At 36.7% G+C, this 20339-nt stretch overlaps 1 long non-coding RNA gene across 1 annotated transcript in view; it reads left to right on the forward strand.

Annotated features, from left to right (window-relative positions):
* LOC129404171 (uncharacterized) overlaps positions 1-20339 on the forward strand; it is a 64096-nt gene that overhangs the window by 22421 nt on the left and 21336 nt on the right. Inside the window, exon 3 of the long non-coding RNA XR_008629706.1 lies at positions 4792-4893. This is a non-coding gene — a long non-coding RNA (uncharacterized LOC129404171). The remainder of the gene's footprint in view (positions 1-4791; positions 4894-20339) is intronic.

The raw sequence follows: 20339 nt of genomic DNA on the forward strand, positions 1-20339 counted from the left end.
GTATTTTTCTTTTTGCTTTAACAGATAGGGTTTCTGAGATCAGTGAAGATATGAGTAAATATCACAAACTTTGAGAGAGAACTAAATTAGGCTTCAGCTTGATTGCCCTGAGATGTTTTCATTGCCATTTTATCCATCCTCTGCTTAGCTTTTGCTTAAGATGTTGGTGAGATGATGAAAGCTGAAAAGTAAATAGGTGCTTCAATAAATGCAAATAAATGAGTGCTTTCCTAGCAAAGAATTACGTAAAATCAGCCTTTCCTCTGAAGCTAATCCCCCGACAGCTAAGACTGTGAATTTCCCTCCTCAACATGCACACAGATGGGTTGCCACTGAGGATGACAGATGAGTTGTGTTTGGCGGGATTAATGAGCATTATCATGTTAATAGATGCTTAGGTGAGGTCTGAGCAAGTCACAGGCCTGGGCAGAATTACCACGTTTATAGAACTCTGTGTGCTCAAGCTCCTCTTCTCTTCTCTTATTCTTCTTACTAATAATTAACTTGTAACGTTAAACATTTTTAGTCCACCAAGTGATCCACAGACTACTGCCTTCCAAAGTGCTGGGAGCATTTATGGATCTAGCATCATGCTTTCTGTCCTTTGACATGCAAAATGCAGGCAGTCCTGCCTGACTTACCCTTCCATTGCTTTTGTGCATTCAGCTCCCTCATAATCCAGAGTCTACTTTGTTGCAATCGCTTTAGAAATCTGACATATTGATCAAGAGTTTAGCCTTAGTAACTACTGCACATATATCAACTGTTGTTGAGTGTGTCAGGTCACATTTGATGGCAAGATGATCTTGTATCCCAGTAGAAGAGCTATTGCAACAATCCTGAGTTGATTTTGTTACCCTCATCTGGCCAGAAAGATTCTGTTGCATCATAACTGCTGCAAAAGAATTTTATGGTACCAGTTCAGAAGTTGTGTAAATGAGGGAAGATAAGTCTTTTTAGTACTCTGTAATAATAGTTCTCATTTTTAAATGCAGGCAAAAATCAGTATTAATGTCAAACTTTTGTACACCTAAAATTCTCTAAAAAATTACAGGCTACTTCCCTGATTAGGTGGATTCAACAAAATTTTCTATGCATAAGTGTGTCAATATTACCATACTAATCTAAGAAAACTTTAGAGGTCTCTGCTACAACAAGTCTCACAATGGAGACATTACTGGTGCCTGCTCGAGCAAATCAATGAGCAATGGGATGACAGTGACAGTCACAGTGACAGTGATTGCAGAAAACAATTTCAGTAGTGCAAAGATGTTACTCATACTATATAATAGGTTATATTTTATTTGTTTAAAATCAGTCAGGAATTTGCTTGAAATTTGATTTTATTTTTTATAATAAAAGACTTTCCAGAATATGCTTTAAACATTAAGTATGTGATTAATTAAGTATGCAAATAATCCTACAAGTTCTTAACTTTGTGGTTAATTTAACTTTGTGATTAATTTGATCACCCACTATTAGAATGACACCTATAGATTGACTACATGTCCTTGTTGCTGGAGAGAATCTAGATTTACTTCATCCGTACTTAGAGGGTGGTTGTCAACAGTGCTTTTCCTAAATTCCCAAAGGTAACTATTTGTATGGTAAATCTATAAACCAAGTAAGAGATGTATAAATTAGGCTATCATAAATTCCAAGTATGCCAGTGAGTGCTGAAGATTATCTGGAGGTAAGTTCCCATTAGCTCTGCAGAGCAGCACACTGAGAAATAGAATTTTCTATTGAGAAGAAATTGAAGGTATTCCACAAATATTTATTCAGTGACTCTTTTGTGTTTTTTTCCAGCCAACTTTTAAAACTTTCACTTCAAAAATAACAATGTTAGGTGCGTGCATATGCATGATTTCTTTTTTTGGCCCCCATTTTTTTTAACCAAGAGCTATTATAAGTAAAATAAAAATATGAAATTAATTCAGTACAAAATTCTTAATTACTAGAATTTCATTACTAGAATTTAAAATTGACCATATGTTTAGTCACATTAAATAATTAGTTTATTCTCATCAACCTTATGTGTTCGGTACTAATATAACCATTTTATAGATGAGGAAACAGATTCCTGGCAGGTCTAGTAGGTTAGAAGTAAACATGGCTACATCCAGGAAGGAATGGAATACCTGATTGAAGATATGAGGCCCAGAGTTTGACCTCACACATGCATGAGCCGTGATAGAGCAAGAGTGTGATCTCTGATGCTCCACAACTGAGAATATACAACCCCTGTTTATTACTACAACAGCCTAAGGAAGGGAAGGGGAGAGTAAAAGCATTTTTAATGTTCATATCAAAAGGGGAAATCTGGATAGGAAAGGTAGAGATATCACTGTTTCCCAAGACTCAAGCATAATAATGTACAAAGTTATGGAAGCGAAATTTCAAGTTAGACTGTCTTGAATTCTAATAAAGGTGCTCATATTTATGTGATTCTACCAATAAAATTAGTATTAGAGTATATTCACATTAATAGAAAATGACCAAACATTTCCATATATTTTTATATGGAATATATATACATGGAAGTTATTCTATAAAACATATAAATGTATATGTAACACATGTATATTTATACACATGCACACATATAGTAGAATTTAATTTAACCTATGCATTTCAGATAGAAGAAAACCAAACTGAAAATAATATTACTTTTTAAAAGTAAAGAATTAGATCAACATGTAGATTATTAATGCAATGCAATGGATAACACATAGGAACCATGTTTTTGAGGACTAACATTAGATTATACATTAATGGTGATCCTTAGGAATTATTCCAAAGCTTGCAGTTATTCGATAAAATGTATGAACTACTAAAAAAGATTAATAGAATAAAAACATAGCTATTAATTAATTAAATCATAAATGAGTGGTCATTAAATTTTTCCATAATGTGCCTATTTAATAACTTGATGTTAATCATGATTTCTGTCCAAAATTTTCCGTAGATTATTAAATAACTCAGACATTACAGGTCAAGGAAAATATCAAATCAAGATCATCCTTGACCTCTCATATAGGATCCTTATCTTTTCATTCAGTTTTACCAAAATTACATGAAAAAGAATTCCCCAGTATGTTTTCCCCACTGTCTCTCCAACAATAAGTGTTGTCAAAGATAGATTTAATATGAAATTTTATATGCATGCTGATTCATATTTTACATCTCAAATATACACATAATTTTATGAGTAAGAGAAATTATTTGTGATCATAGCTGGATATGATTGCAAATTAGATATATATTGAAAAGTTGAAGATTATAATTTCTCATTTCAATTCATATTTATACTCAAAACGATTTTTTAACTTGAGATCAGTAACTTTTTGTGAAGTTTTGTAAAAGGAAGTATACATGCAGTGTTAAAAAAAATACTGTTTTATTTTCCAAAACAATATAAAAACAATTGAAGTTTAACAAGTTACAAAATATTCCTGTTGAGCTAGCTCTTTACCCTACCCCTCCACCTACACACACCCACAGGCTTACACACATACCACACACACATACTCACATACACCCACACAAACTCATGCAAACAGGAGGAAGTCTGCAACTGAAAACAAATAAACCAAAAACTGAGCACCAGGAATATGGCTCAAAGGGTCCTGTGTGAGGCCTTGAGTTGATCCTGACACAGGGTGCCCTATCTCACAGGATATGACCTAGTAGTTCCCAGCCTGACTGAGGCCAGAGCACTAAACTAGTCAGGGCTGCACTACCAGATGGCCCTGCGGAAAAAAAGAGCAGGACCTCCTTTTGTAAATCAATGTTATCACTATTGCTTTCAGAGTTTGCCATTCTAGCATGTTCTTACTATTGGTCTTCCTCAGATGGGATGGAGCAAAAGGGAGCCACCATCAGGCTACTCTGAGAATCCTGTTATCTGACACTCTTTTAATTTTTATTGGGGGAGAGAGGGTATAGGGCAGTGTTGGTGGAGGGCACATCTGACCATGCTCAGGGCATCCTTCTGGCTCTGCAGTTAGGGATAACTCCTGGTGAGCTCAGAAGACCATAAGGAATGCTAAGGTCCAACTCCTGTCGGCCACAAGCAAGGCCATTGCCCTACCCTCTCACTTTACTACAGCTCTGTCCTCTCTCTAACACTCTTTAGGCAAATAGTAAGCCCTGAGGGATCCTCCAAATTAGGTGGGTAAAGTTTTGGGGAATTAATCTCATACAGGTATCCTCCTCAGTCTAAATATATAGTCTAGCCATTATCAAATCACCAATGCCTTTGCATCAAAAGTTAAAAGACCAAAAAAAGTTACTCTGAAAAGGAAAAATATGTGAAATAAAACATATTTGAACTGCTGTCCCCTTTGTGTAATTCTGAAGTCAAACCATTCTCTGAAAAGAAACCCCTCCCTCAGACACTGCCCTTCTAAAAGCATGAAAGTCACCTTTGTGATGAAGGTGTCCCACAAGCCTATTTACCTGGTGCGCCGTCCACAGGAAGTATTTGCCTAATAATTTTGCTGGCATTGCAGGGGTTAACTCAATTCCTTTTAGCCCTTCTCAGAGTTTTTTTCCTTTGGAGTGGTAGGTTTATTCCTGTGATCTGGAGAATATCTGCCTCTGCTCTGGAGAGACAGAAGCTGTGACACTGGGCTGTGATCCATGAGGGCTCCGGGAGGTGCCTGGGAGGGAATCTACATTAGGCAGCACCCTTGGAGAGCAGATTTGTAACTTTGAGGAAAGTTCTTTCTGCCAAATCATTTCAAATGTGTTGTGTAGTTAAGTTCTCTTCCGTTTCTTTCTTTTCAGATGGATGTAATGGTGTCATTTTATCTCCACCCAGGAACTTGTGTCAACAGCTCCCTCCACGGACCATTCACTAGAGTTGCAATGTCACAGTGTCAGAATCTGGTACATGAAATTTTGTTGCTATTATTTTTGTTGAACTACAGAGTTGAATGTTTTTCACTTCTGCGAACCTCCCTTTTCCTCTGTATCTGTCCTTAACTGAACTGACCCTGACAGGTTTCCCTGAATCTCCTAATTTCTGGCCACACTGACCCAGGCAGGCCAGACCAGCCATTTCCTTTCCATCTTCCTCTTATTGCTCGGGTTACCTTTGTTACTACTTTGAAAATTGGTTTTAAAGTGTTTCACAGCTTCTCTGTCCCTGGCAAGACAATTATTGCATTTAATTTTCCTCTAAAATTTGAGTCTGATACTAAACATCATGTTTGTGTGAGCCTTACATTTTTGTGTTTGTTTTAAAATGTGTGGGTCCAGAGCTGCATATTTTATGTTTAAAAAAAAAAAAAACCTGTTGCTCCTCAGGCATAAACAGGTTAAGCCTGACCTTGATTGTAAGATTATCCAATGACAATGTATGGACAGGCCTCTTACACTGAGCCTTTAGCAGAAGGGTTTCAAGATTGTTTTCATTTGTTGCCTGTTGAGAAAAGCCGCAGGGAAATGTCAAAGTAGTACTCAATGACATGTTTTACTACTTTTAAGCAAAGGGTAATTTTTAATTTTTTATTGTTGCCACAATTGCCTGTGTGTGTTTTTCTTTATTCTGTCTTTACATCATGTTGTTTTATTCCTTCCTCCTGTACAGTGGCCCTTTGATTGCCAAATCTTTTCTTGCTTTTGTGATGTGGATGGAATGGATTGCTTATCTGTTAGGTTTCTCTCATCAGATTTTCCTTAAGCCTTGGGATCTTTCCTCATTTCCTTTGTCCCAATACATGAATCAGAATAGGACTGTCTCTGTAGGAGGGGAGGGAGAAGAGAGGAGTCTGAGGACAAGAAAAACCTGCTTTCAAAAAAGATGCTGCTTGATGAGGGTCTGCACGAAGGGGAAGTATTGAAAGTCTAGCGGACTCAAGAATCACCCCCCTCCTTCCCACCAGCTCCAACTCCTAACACGAGGGGGGATTCAATTTTGACTCTCATATTTTCCACTGGAGAATTTTACTGCAAAAATCATACCTGTGCTATTTACAGTAAGTTTATATGTTGCCACCCTGACATATTTTATTCTGATCTTATCATTCATTGTCTCAGAAATCCATTGGATACTGAATCATCATAATTGAAAATGAACAAAGTTTTAAGGGGGAGATTGTGATTTGTATACAAAATGCATTCTGCCGTGATAGTTTCTTATGAACTTGGAATGTCCAGTGACAAATCAGGTAGGGTAACACAAAGATACAAATTTCATAGCATTTATGGTTATCATGTTTACTGCTTTAGTGTTGTCCTTCATGGCATTTATAATGTACAAATAATACAGAAGCAAGGTTTATCAAGTGATGACCAATGGCACATTACATATTGTTTAGAAAGAGTCCCTTGTCTTATTGGGAATATAGAGTTTAACAAGACACTTGCCATCATTTTCTTAACAGGGATAATAAACAGAACAATTCTGCATAAAAGCTCATATCAGCTTCTTTCATGCCTTTTCTTTTCAGGAGACTGCCTAAGGGTTTAAGCAATTTACTGGTCTGACCCGCATCCTTTCTCTGCAGTCTGCGGTTCTTTTGTTTAACATTAGTATGTGGGCAAACAGCATTCTGAGCTGTGCAGAGCTTATCAGCCCGCGTTCAGTCAACCGGAACCCCATTCTATGTATCTTAGCGGGGCCACATTTAATACTTCACAGTGGGAGCATCTGCAGTTTCCAAAAATGACTTGTTTATCAGATAAACTCTGTCCTTATGCTGACAGATGTGGTGGATGGTGGATCTTCAGTCTCATACTTCTCTAATATAAGGCTGTACAAAATATGGTATGCGAGAGACAGGGAGACCCACAGAACAGAACCATGACAAGAATTGTTTATGTAGCTTCTAGCTAACTGCACTCAGAATTCACTTGCTAGAGGAGGGGAAATGAAGGCAACTCTCAGCTTCTGTTTTGAAAATGAGTAAGTGACAAAGTCCCATGTTACCTAAAGTGTTAAGTAGAGGAAAGACATTTTCCCTGTTAACATAACATTGTATGATTTCATTGGTAAACACTGTAGGTTAGTGGCATAGTCTGATAAAAGCCAGGCACCTGAGGGGGTGGCCAAGATATTGATCTTTATATGCCCGATGATGGCAGAGTGTTGGGAAATTAGAAGTAGGCGGGGAGACTTTTCTGCCATTAATCGAGGACAACACAAATGTATTCTGTTAATTTAAGGTGATATTTTCTTTTTAAATTGTATTAGAGTTTTGTGTGGTTATTTTAAACATATTGAGGAACTATAAAACCCTGACTATAAAGTATACTTCTTGAACTTTTAGGTTTCACACTATAGTCATGGAGTATGCAGTTAATTTGAAAGCATTTCCAATCTGTGGTTTATCTACAAACATGTATATATATATATTATATATATATATACACATATATGCAATTAATTAATGTAACCAAGGCTATTGTATATGGTTTAATAATTAGAGCATTTCCTAATATTATATTCCTTTTAAGGGGATGAATTGAATATGTTTTCATTGTGCACTTTGAGGATTTTTTTTCCTTAGAGATGTCCATATCTTATAAATCCTATGGTAGCATGTAAAAAGACGTTAAGTAACAGAGGAATAGATATATACTAGTGCCTTCTCATCAGTATACTGCTATCCCAGAATAAGCACTGATTTCAAATGATGAGGTTTGATCCTTTATGCAGTTCACATTGCTTGTGGTACTCTTATAATTTAACACATATGTTACGGTTTTGCTCCTACCTATAATTACTCTTCATATTAAAGCATTTTCCCTCTAATTATTTCACTAGTAGTAGGCCCCTTCACCTCTCAGCTCTCTGCTAATTAAATACCTTTAAACAAGTCTTTGTTATTAATTTTGAAGTGTTGCCATGACCATCTGATAAAATAATTATTTGAAAAAGCAATTTTAAATGAATAACTTAAACTTCAATGTTTTCATATAGGGATAAAGGCAATACAATAGAGCAAAGAATACCAGAAATGCATCTTTGAAGCCAATATAGCTGAATTGTAGTCAAATTACAATGTTATGTCTAACAAAAAAAAAAGATTGTATAGCATACAAATCAGTAATTATAGAAAACATGATGGTGCGTTTTTGCATTTTTGCATTTCCTACATTTTCCCACATAGAGTTTAATGCCCTTTTATGTGTGGTTAAAAACAACCTTGCACTGTCTTTTTTGCAGGAAAGCCTATCAAAATGCAGCCATTAAGAAATATATTCAATATCAGACTAGAAGACATTTGTGTGCCTTCCCCTACTCTCACTAATGTGTGCTAGCCAACTGTTCATGCAGAAATTGTAACTGTTAATGAGGGTTAAAAGGAAATTTTAAATTAGGTGTCATCTTTTGAATAAGGTACCTCAACTGTTATAGTCTCTCTAATATTTATTTTCTATCTTGCCTCTTGCACTTAACACAGCCCACCACTAAAAAATAATAATTACAATATTTTTTAAACAAAACACACACACCCCCTTCCTTGGCCCTGCTTATTTCCTGGGCCTAGCATTTCTGATTGTGCACTGTTTTTCCTAACACTAAATCCCGTGTGTCATATGCCTTGCATGGCTGCAGACTTTGGCCTTTTCACCTGCTGTTTTGGTTGGCTTTAGATGCAAAGAGAAGAATATGAAAAAGAGAAAGGGGAGGGAGGGAAGTTTGGAAGACTGAAGCTTAAAAAAAATGGCAAATGTTTTTAGCGCCTTCATCTAGACATGTGTCCCCTCACTCTGTGACATGGCTGCTCCAATGTTGCCATGGTGAGGATTTCTAATCATCCCTACACATGACAGGCTCCTATTTGTCTGCACTCCCTTGGGTGTAAATTTCTAGGCTTAAAAAAAAATCCATGTGAGCGTATCATCCGCCGTGCAGATGTTTCACTGCTTTAGAATATCAGGCAGCTGCTTGTGCCACCGTAGACAGCTAATTGGAGACTGCATCGTAGGAACAGAGGCGTAATTATGGCATAAATACACATCCTCTGGTGCATCATTGTATCTCTATTAACAGAAAATTTTAAACAGTGCTCAGAGTGTAATTAGTGTAGTTGATAAAGTTGTAAAACATGTAAATAAGGGAAATAGCAGGTACGTGGCCAATCCACTATCCAGCACTAGGGGATGCAGATTATTGCCTATTTAGAAATAATTAGCAAAGCTGCATTAGCAGAGCCTGTGTCCAACAGAAGCAAGGCAAACATTTATTCTGGTAACAGCTCTTTCTGTGCTAGCCATGAAAATCTACTAATATTGGTAATTTAGCCCTCATTACCAGAGGATAAAGCATGAAAAGAGCTCAGACATGAAATATGACAAGTAATATTAATTTTTATTCCAGAGGAAAGGATGCTTCCTTGGGTTGCATGCTGATTTCTCGGCAGGGTCTCAGCAGTGCGTGCGGAGGAGGCAGTGGGTAGCTGGTAGTTGAGAATTCAGGATATGGAGCTGACTCCCTGCTGGAGGTATACCCTGGGGTGGCTATGACAGTGGCTGATGAGGCATGCCACCGTTAGTGCCCAGCCAAACCTCAGGTCACAGTTCAAAACAAGCACTCAGCCATTAAACTTCAGTCCTTATGGGCCTGTGAAGGCTGATGTCCTCATTCCTGCTCTTTTTTACCCTCCCAGGCCCTTTTCTCCTTCCTCTGCGACGTTACTTTTTTTTTTTCCTGTTTTTTTCTTTTTTTCTCCCCATGCAATGATTTTGCAGAGCTATACAGGCAATCAGATTGATTTTTTTTTTTTTAAGCTCGCACCGCCCTCTGCAACGTGCTCCTGGTAATGAGCTGCTGTTGTTGAAGTGGAGGGTGTGGGAGGGGTCGTTTCAGCTGCGCCTTAACTATGTCGTGTGCCCTGGATGAGAAATGATCCTTTGGCTCATACACATTGACGATTGTGTCACTGAAGAATATCACCCCGTGACCAGGAATCATGAATGGCAAAAATTTGGAGCTTGTCTTACAAATGCACTTCTAATATAGCGAAATGCAAATACACTGCTTCGTTTCAGAAACATCAAGCCGTTTTCCAGTCAGTGTGGGATGAAAAGATGGAATGTTTAGGGAAGAATCCATTCCCCCCTTTTTTGCATCAATCTTTAGTTTTGTTTGTTGTTTTACTCCTCAAGTGTTAATAAAGTAGCAGGAATTTTAAAAATCAAGCTAGTATAACTGACCATGATTCATGGCATTCCTATTCTATATTATCTTCTTATTTCAGTAATGTACAGGTACTCCCTTTACCTCCTCTGCGCACAGATGTATGTAAGGTTAATTTTCTGAATTTTAAATTTACATGTTAGGAAAAGTTATAGGCTAATAACAAACTACATTTTCATTTTGACTGAGTTGCACACTATGTTTAGAATACCATATAAATACTATGCCTTAAAATATAAGGATGTTGAATATTTTGCAGCTTTTAAAAATGGAAGGCCCATTCAAATGTTGTTAAACACATTAAAATAAAGATATGTTCTACATTTGTTTTCAAATGCAAAAAATAGAGAATTCAAATTCTAGCTTCAGTGATGGTAAAGAGGAAAATTGTCTTTATCCAGGTATGATAAAAATGCTGATGGAGTTGTTCCCTTCTAGAAATATCTTTATTTACCTCTGCTGTGTATCTTATTAAAGAATAAGAAGGAATAGTGGAAGTTAAGAAATTTATACTGTTGCAGGCCAAGTTTAAAGTGACAAAGTGTGTAAGACCAGACCTACCAACACAGTGTTTAACCACTTAAGCCATGTGAATACTGATCAATATGTGCAGAACATGATCACACAGAGAAAGAACCATGCATGCTTACGTTAATGTGTACCATTGACATTCTAGAACAGACTCTGAATTGTGAGGAAGCATTTGACATTTGATGCCTTCTTGCTCTTGAACTTATGAACCAAAAGTAACAATCCTGTCTAACATACTCTTCTTTAAATTTTATATACTTCTCTATTCCTCATAAGTAGAAAAAAATCAGAATTAGATTCAGATGACCTGGAATAAAGTTCTGTTATTTGAAAAGTTAGCGGGGCCAGAGAAAGTACAGAGGTTAATTTTCTTACCTTTCACAGAGCAGACTGTCTTTTGATCCCTGGCACTGCATACACACCTTACCCTTACACCCTGCACAACCTCTGCTCTAGCGTAGCCAGGAACAAGGGTAGAGCATTTCTGGGTGTGGCCAAAAACAAAAACAAAATATGCAAAAAAAGGACACTTTTTTTTTTTACTTGGATTCTGGTCATTTTTTGACATAAGTTTCTTTAATGTTGAATTTGAGAGTTCTTTTTCTGTCTATCTTGCATGGTTATTATGAGAACCAACCGACATAATACCTACAGAAGTACTCTGCAGACTGTAAATAAGACATAAATGACTCTTTATATGATTTATCCTATTCATATGTACATGATTTACTTCCCAGGCAAAGTCATTACTATACCAGCCCCAGTCACACTTGAATATTTGTCTACATTTAAAAATGAAGTACAAATAAGTACAGATAATGTCATAAAATTAATCTCTGATTATCTCTGTATATGTACTGATTCATAAATGAAACTGCAGACAGTCAACCAACCAGATGTTTTTCCCACAGGATGCCAAACTGTCACTTTAACTGATTTTTATCCAAGAAACTTTCTATGTGTTTGGTGATTGTATAAACACTGCATTACTCAATTTCACTGCAACCTATGCAAATAATCGAGAGTAAATCTTATGCATCTACCTTTGTAAGTACAGACTTCACTTATTAGAGACATGATTTTCACAGTCTGGGATGTGAACAGCACTCTGAAACACTGGCTAGAGGAAAGTTTGGCCTAAGTTGCAGAGTTTTCCCAGGGCACTAGCCAGGGGCATCTGCTGCAAGAACAGACCCTATTACGAAAAGCCCCCGTGTTGAACAAAGATCTGATTTGAATGATCACACTGCTTTTTAACTCCTAGTTTCCAAAAGCCCTGTGTTCACTCCTGGTACTTGACAGTTTCTGTTTGGAGACACTATGTTGCTTCTCTCCACTAGAGCAGGATGCCCAGTGCTGCCGTCACTAAATTGGCACTGGAACAGCAACCATTGCCAAGATCTATGCAAGGGCAGGGAGGACTGAAAGGGAACATGAAGCAAAATGATCCCTTAATTCAAGGGAATTATTGTTACCTTTCTTCACATATTCCTTCTCTCCTCCCTTATTGTTCTCATCTCAAAAGGGAAGTAATAGGTTCCAAATCAGACCACAAAGAAGATCTTCAGAATCAAGTTAAATTGGAGCACAAGGATTGGGGCTAATGGGAATATGGATTCGATAGGTGCCAAAGTCTGATCTAATTCACATCCATTTCCTGATTTTAGTCCTTTGGCATCTATTGAAATTGGACTTCATTGCAGAGTACTTCTATAACATATCGATATCCATATATGTGTGTGTTTTAAATTTAATTTGGAACATATAATGTCATATATTTTCTTTCATGAAACATTGTATGTATGAATGGTAAATTCTATGTGCCAAGTATTTAGGCTAGTTTTATAATTTCTCCGGTACTTCTCTAAACAGCATTTTCCAATGGGGCCTGTAACTCATAATCACAGGGGCTGTTTGTGAATATATTTCTCTGGGTCAGAAATTTTGCCAGCGCTGACAGGCACCCTGGACAGCATTTCAGAAATCTACAGGCTATTACTCATCCATTAGAAAGGAAAAAATGATATTTTGCATCAGTAGTTGTGTGTGTGTGTCTGTCTCTCTCTCTCTTTTTCCTTTTAAATTACAGAAATAAAGTGCCTATTGTAAATCGTTCATGCTGGCGGACAATATTGCATGCAGATCAGGCAGACAGCCCATTGGATGGAAATGGTATGGGGGTTGGGGAGACCTTTGTGAATGAGTAGACACCAGTGGGGTCCTGAAATGGTTTTAGTTGGGTCAAAAGTAGCTCATTAGTGGGCAAGAAAGCTAGCAGCTCATCCTTTAGGGTGAGAAAAGGCTAACCCATTTACTCCAGGAGTTTCTTATTAAGTTGTTTCACTCTTTATCATAATAAAAACATGTTTTTGTTTTACTTATATTTTCTATAATATATCTTGTCAACAAAGAAAACTTGAAAAAAATATAGTGGTACTGTGTGATAGCCTAAGTAGGATTTTTTTTTTAACTCCCCTGAACTTGAAAAGTAGAATTGAGTGCAGCTAGGTTTCAGAGACAGGAAGCAGAACAAAAAAAGATGAATGTATTTAATCTCAGTAGTGTTATTAATATTAGAGATAATTTAAAGTTTCCTTTTTATACTTTAGCTTTAACATAAACATTAGGACTCCTTCTTCTAATACATCTCAGAATATTCATTGTTGAAAACAAGGACACAGAGAAGATTGCAACAGAATAGTAAGCTTCTTCCCAAGAAATTAAAAAAAAAGCAGGGGCATATATTTGTAAATGGAAGAGCAAAACCACATTCTAAACTCATAATAATTTTGGCAATTAATTCTTTTTGAGAAGTTTCTCATTAAAGAATAAGAAGTCTTCTAGACACCTCAATATGGTAGCAGATACTAGGGGTAGGGTAATGCACTGGGGGAAGGACAAACATTAGATGATTCCATTATCTATAGTCTATAGAGAAAGGCACTTGTCCTACATGTGACTGACCCTAGTTTGATCCCTGGCAGCACATATGATGCACTGTCAATGAGAGAGAGGGGGTTGGAGGGAGGGAGGGAGGGAGGGAGGGAGGGAGGGAGGGAGGGAGGGAGGGAGGGAGGGAGGGAGGGAGGGAGGGAGGGAGAGAGGGAGTGGGAGAGAGGGAGAGAGATCTATTGTTTCTCATTTTTAAGTGGGAAGAATTAAGGTTTGTATCATAGGATGATTGCTTAGAGCATAGATATTAAGGTTTGTTTTGATTTTTTTTAAATAACTTTCTGTATTTTTGCTTTTTGACTCATACCCAGCGATGTTCAGGGGTTACTCCTGCCTCTGCACTCAGGAATTACTTCTGCTGGCTCTTGGGAAACATATGGGATGCTGAGGATTGAACTTGGGTCGGCCACATGCAAGGCAAATGCCTTACCCACTGTACTATCACTCTGGTCCCATAGTTTTCTGTTTGTTTTAGGAGGGCCATACCTGACAGTGCTCAGGGGCTACTTCTGGTACTGTGATCAGGGATCTAACCAAAGTCAGGTGCATACAAGGTAAACTCAGTGCTGAACAGCCAGGAGTAAGCCTTAAGCACTGCCAGGTGTACCCCAAAAATTCTTATATTATCTCTCTGACTCTTTAGTTCATTTCTTACATTCTTCAAAAACAGAAAAATGCACAGTCATCCTCTGGATTTCATTTGAACTTTTGTATCTTCAGGGTTTTATAAAATTACTAAGCTTTTATTTAAGTAATTAGGGCCAAGAAGATGGCTCAAGAGCTAGTGTTTTACTTTGCATATGGAAACTTTGGATTCAATCCCAAGCCCTGTATGAACCCAAATTATTTATATATATATTAAATAGTTTTATATACATATATATGTATTTGGTAATCAATAGTAGTGACTTTCTAAATTGTTACCAGTTTAGGAGAGTTTCTCAAAGTTGTAACAGGGGTAATCACATAAACTTAAATTATAATACAAATTGCTAAATCCCAACCCTAAATTTTTATTCTGAAAATGAACATTTTTAGCTGTTGTGCACCTTCCTCCTTCCCCGCCCCATAAGCCATGCTTTTACCCCACCCTTCTATTTTTTTGCTTCCCTAGGACTGGAGCGATAGCACAAATGGTAGGGCATTGCCTTGCACATGGCCGACCCAGGTTTGATTCCTCCATCCCTATCGAAGAACCTGGCAAGCTACCGAGAGTATTCTGCCCACACGGCAGAGCCTGGCAAGCTACCCATGCCCACACAGCAGAGCCTGGCAAGCTACCTGTGGCATATTCGATATTCTCAAAACAGTAACAACAAGTTTCACAATGGAGATGTAACTGGTGCCCTCTCAAGCAAATTGATGAACAATGGGACAACAGTGCTACAGTGCTATAGAGAAAGGGAACAGACACTATTAAATGATGGCAAACCCTTAGCCTTTAATGCTCAAATAGAGATTACCAAGATGTGGAGAACGGCAAGTGGCAGAGGGCTCTGAGCACTTGTTTCATGGTCAAGGTATAGTAACTATGTACACAAAAACTATAACCACAAATGCTATTGTTAACCATATTATCTAAATTATAGCAAAAATAAATAAATAAAATAAACACAATGAAAAATTAAAAGTCCTCAAGTTCCCAGATATAACAATAGAAATATGAGTAACACAATGAGTAGTAGAGGACAGGTAAGTTATTAGCATATAACATGCAACAAGTCAAGTTTTCTCTTAATTTTGCATTTGCTTTGACTTGATCTTTTTTTTTCCCACTGAGTTCATTCTCTATGGTTGATCTGCCTGCTTTTCTCTCTCTCTCTAATCAAAAGCTGGTCTAATAAAAAGAAATAGGGCACCTGAGTACTCTTAAAGATTCTAAAAATTTTAGTTTATTTCAAGCCTCACAACTACAGAGTTTCTGTAATTCTGGGAACATTCTGGTTAGTGAAGTGTTAACTATATTGTTAAACATCAGAGTTTTACTTGGTATGGAACCAGTTCTTTATTACTGCATAGGCCAAGTTCTGCTGAAAATTTCTGTTAGCTTGTATTTATTACTACTAATTACCACTAATTACTGCTAATATTACTAATTTTATGCACATTGAAGGATCACAGGTAATGAATCAATGAAATAAAGCCACACAGATTCCAACAGTTGAGTAGTAGAGTCATTCTAGTAATCCAGCGGAACTATTAGATGCCTGAAATTTTATATTTCCTGTATAGTCTCAGTAAACAGGTAATGTCACCATGATTGTTGTCTGTATTTCTTCCTCTCTTCTCGCCCCCACACCCCCTATTTTTTCTTTACAAAGGTACTAGAACTACTGCCCTCTTTTTTAACTCCGTTCATATGTCATATGATTTTTTAAATTTACTGTAAACTAAAATGCAATAAGGCAATGTAAGTAGATAAGACCAGATAGAAAAATCTAGTTATTTTATCATTCCTTTTTGAAATTTATATTTTTTATTGAATAACTGCAAATCACAAAGTTTCAAAGATATGTATGATTGATTTGTGATTGAGTAGCTGGTATAGTGTGTCACAACATCAATCCCTTCACCAGTGTCCCAGACCCTCTATAATGTCCCCACTTACACTTCCTCTCCCATTCCCCAGCCTGCTTCTGTGGCAAGCACATTTTCCTCCAAGATTGACCTAGTGTACCCTACCCTACCTTATCTACCATGACCCTTGCCCCAGTGGCCAGCTTTCTACAGAAGACCAGTTCTCCTGCTCTTCATTTCTATTGCCTTTGGGCATTCAATATTCCCCTAGGAAATTTCTTTATATCCCACATATGAGGAAGGTCATCTGAGTCTGTTCCTCTCCCTCATCATTCCTTTTAATGTTATCCTCTTCTTTCACTAATTGGGGAACAGGGCATATGTGAGTATTAGGTTTGAGAAACAAAGGGAAAAGAAATACATTGTTCCAAATGCATGGAACAAAATTTTAATGTGCCATAAATAGCTAGTAGATGAAATTTGGTTCCAAGTAGAAAATAACGAAGAGGAGATCAGGATGACTCTGTGATTCAGATAACAGTCTTATAATAAAAGAAATGAAAGGGGAAATACTAATCAAAAGGTATAGATTGATAGTGAAAATATTTGGTATAAGGAAATTTAAAATGTTATTTATATTTTTATCTTCTTCTTTACTTGTAACACACACATTGTCTCTTCTTTCTATTTTCCTTCCTTGCCTTTGTCACATATTTTTCCTTCAGACACCATGCGGTGCAGATAATTTTCTTATATATATGATTGATCTACAAATGCACATGAGAATACAGAAATATAAGATAAAATCTGAACTCTTAAAAATGTGGAAGACAATTCACTCTTAAGTCATATAAAAATATGTGTGAGGTTCACCAGAATATTCTACCTTAATTTAAAACATAATTGAGAACTACTGCTTTGCAAAGCTACTCTTATTTCACAGAACATTTTGAATACCTTCTGTTGATATAATCAATAGTTCATTGTTTGATAAGTTATATGAGAAAATCAGCTGCTTTCTTATCCAAATAAAGTTCACAAATTCTGCATCAATTTTTTCATTAATTTATTTCATACTGAATAGTTTCTATAGTCCAATAATAAAGCAAAAACATGAAATACTCTGGTTTTAAAAGAGAATAAGATTAACTGACTCAATAACAATGTTTCTATCTAAAGTTTTGACCTTATGCTTTTTATTTTTAATTAATTCTGAATTTTTTATCTGCATTATAGTGTACAACATGAAATAACAGCATATGTATATGTGAAATTTAAGTAGTTTCTATTAAATTGGAGGCCCTAGGCAACATATTTATTTATTTTTTGCTTAGGAGAATAAAAATTTAGGCTTGAATAGAATTAATGAATTTAATTTTTCTTGAATACATTAGCTGGATCTAGATTTTGTCTATAAAGAATGCACAAATGCTTCTTTTAGTGATAATAGTGATTTGATGTCTAGTATTTGTCTACTTTAAGCTGAAATCATCACTGGGGTTTAGAGACTTTAGAAACTGAGTTTATAAGCATATTTCAGTAGTACTTATCTCTCTCACACATAAAAATACCCAAATAAGTCTACAATAACAGTATGATAAGAGTTTTGCCATTGGTTTCCATTATTTGAAAATTCTGCAGAATGCACATCTCATGAGAACTATCACTGCCAACTGTCAACCCATTGCTCATTGATTTGTTCGAGTGGGCACCAATAACATCTCTCATTGTGAGACTTATTGTTACTGTTTTTGGCATATCGAATATGCCGCAGGTAGCTTTCCAGGTTCTGTTATGCAGGCTAGATACTCTTGGTAGCTTGCTGGGCTCTCTGAGAGGGGCGGAGGAATGGAACACGGGTTGGCTGCGTGAAAGGCGAATGAACATCCTACCGCTGTGCTATTGTCAAAGGTCTATTTTAGTAAATGATCAATGCGGCTATATATTTCTGAGTGATTTGAGATTAAATATAAATTGTAGCAGTAAAATGAACACAGATTGGTGAGGAAGCAAAGCTGATTAAATTGAAGCATCATTTAACTTTTTTTATAATTAAACTGCATTAAAAAATGAGTCACTGTGGTTTACAATATTGTCAATGAGAGGGCTTCCTGTGTGCAGTGTCCAACTCAAACCCAACGGTCTCTTTCACTCCACCACTATCTCAGATTCTTCTACTGAAACCTCCCAGGAGAACTCACTTTAAGTAGGGATGAGAGATATTTATCCTTACATTTATTTGTTTTCTTCTGAGACTAAATCATTACATGTATTTGAACTGTGATATTATTTAGAATATAATGTAAAATATATATGTGCAGCTTTGGGGCTCTGCCATGTGCCTAATTTTTGTTTCTTATCAAAGCTTGTTCTTTTCAAACAGTCTTTTCATGAAAATGTTTAAAAACATGTTTTCAGGGGGCAGAGAGATAGTACAGCAGCAAAGCACTTGCCCTGCATGTGGCTGACACAGGTTTAATTCCTTGCACCCCATATGATAACCCGAACACTGCCTGGAGTGATCCTTGAGTAGAGAGCCAGATGTATGCCCCTAGACAAAAAAAATATAATAAAAATATATTGGCAATCATGTAAACATTTCTCCAACATGTATTTTGGCTTAATGACTTAAATTCTACTTTATTATTTGCATCGGAATCTTTATTTTTTTCTTTCTTTGTTCCGCATCTTAGAGATCAAGAAAATATTTGCTTCTCTAGCATTCATGAACACACAGACGAGTATATGGGCCTGTAGGTAGCTGCATTCCGTCTCCACTTGCTTGTTCTGAGTATACCCCATAATATAACTAAGGTATATTCTTTTGATGCATCTCAAAAAGATCCTTAAAAGGGGATAAAGAGATGAAAATCTGATGCTAATCTTAGAACAGAGAATTCATTTTCTTTTTCCAGTGAATTTTCATCATCTAGTTTATTCTTGTCATTTCCTAAAATAATTGCTTTTTCATATCTGCCAAAGGTATAAGTATCAAAACCCATCCCTTTAAAAGAGTAAAAATTGTTGAATTTTTTCAAATTACAGACTAATATTTATTTAACAATTACTAAAACAGGCTGAAAAGAGAATGCATCCCTTAAATTAGCTGCCACTGTGCAAATTAAATTAGTTCAATAAGTAATCTGATTCCGGTTTGCTATATCATGTAGCTAATTAATATATTATGATTTGGACAATTCTTTTTATATTAAATGTATATATAATACTCATTTTATGGATGACTCTGCAGAGCAATTTTTTACCCGCTGTGGTAGCTGTGTAGCAGCTCAAAGTTAATTTTGGAAAGCAAACTTTCATATTTATTTAGTTAGTTTTGTTTCTTAAGGCACACCCTGCTGTGCTCAGGACCTATCCTGGCTCTGCTCAGGAATCGCTCCTGAAGAGGAAAGGGATATCATATGTAGGCCCGTAATTGAACCTAGATTGGCTGTATGCAAGGCAAATGTTCTACTAGCTTAACTATTTCTTTGCCCATGAGAGTTAACTTTTTTTAAAGATTGGCCATTCAAGAAACTACTATCAATACAGGTTTGATGGAAATGGCTTTCCATTTAAAATAGAAATGGCTTTGCATTTAAAAGCAGTGATTTGCTCCCTCAGGAGCCAGGCATTCATTTAATTAGCATTTTAGGGGAGTTGGTTTAGTTTGGTTTGGTTCAGGGCCCATACCCCATTATGCTCAGAGATCATTCTCAGCAGTGCTTCGGGGAGCTTTTATATTGAACATAGCACTGTAGATAGCACTGTAGTCCAGTTGTTCATCGATTTGCTCGAGCAGGCACCAGTAACGTCTTCATTGTGAGACTTGTTATTGTTTTTTGGCTTATCGAATATGCGCAGGTAGTTTGTCAGGCTCTGCCTGTGGGCAGGATACTCTTGGAGAGCCCAGTAACTTGCTGGGCTCTCCAAGAGGGATGGAGGAATCAAACCCGGGTCGGCCGCATGCAAGGCAAATGCCCTACCCACTGCACTATTGCGCCAGTTCGTATTGAACATATGTACATATAAGTATGAAGTATAAAATTGATCTATATAATACTTTGTTTTAGTGAAGAAAAAAAGTTTTATTTAAAGAAATTTACTTAAATATGAGGAGAGAGAAAAAAAGAGCTTGATGGGGTGGGGGGAGGTGAGGCTCAAGGGAGGACCTGGAATTCTCCAGAGT

This window comes from Sorex araneus, chromosome 4 (genome assembly GCF_027595985.1).
Source record: "Sorex araneus isolate mSorAra2 chromosome 4, mSorAra2.pri, whole genome shotgun sequence".
Classification (NCBI taxonomy): Eukaryota; Metazoa; Chordata; class Mammalia; order Eulipotyphla; family Soricidae; genus Sorex; species Sorex araneus.